The sequence below is a fragment of the Pristiophorus japonicus genome, unplaced genomic scaffold (genome assembly GCF_044704955.1).
Source record: "Pristiophorus japonicus isolate sPriJap1 unplaced genomic scaffold, sPriJap1.hap1 HAP1_SCAFFOLD_37, whole genome shotgun sequence".
Lineage (NCBI taxonomy): Eukaryota > Metazoa > Chordata > Chondrichthyes > Pristiophoridae > Pristiophorus > Pristiophorus japonicus.
The window spans coordinates 4,684,388-4,685,130 of NW_027253543.1; positions in this window are offsets into that span (position 1 = coordinate 4,684,388).

Here is a 743-nt window from a genome sequence, read left to right on the forward strand (position 1 = left end):
GAGCACTATCAGCATAGCCCTCCATTCAGTTCTCCCTCATTTATTTATCTAACAGCTCCTTACATGCATCTATAATATTTGATTCCACCTGTCTGGTGGTAGTAAGTTCTACATTCTTACCTCTCTCTGGCTAAAGAAGATTCTTCTTAATTCCCAAGTTGATTTGTTGCTGATTTTTCTTTTAATGATTGTCTCTCGTAATACTCTTCCCCACAAGTGTTAACACTCTGTATCTACTCTGTAAAAACCTTTCCGGATATTAAAGCGCTCTATTAGGTCACCCCTCAGACTTCTCGTTTCACTACAAAATAAATTAAGCCTGTCGAATCTTTCCTGATAGTATACGATCTTCTCCGCACCCTATCCAGAGCCTCGCTATCTTCTTGTTAATATGGCGACCAGCATTGTACAGAGTACGCCTAATGTCGTCTAACTGTAGAGAGTTCTGCATTTGGTCGGTTTTGAAACCGGCGTGTCCAGCTGCCTGGTCTATTTAAAAGGGACCCGCACCTCATTTTTTGTGGAGACATTTCACAGCCATCCTGTAGTAACTAAAGGCCGTTTGCTTACAGAAGCTGATAGTACATTTTCAACATTGTCGATCTGGGTGCACGGGCAGGACACGTCGTGAAGGGGACATTTTGCAGCGTAGTTCTGTACGGATGCAAAAAGAAATGGAATAACCGAGTTGTGCTAGATGGCAGAGGAGAGGTTAAGGCAATGGACTGCTAATCGATTATGCT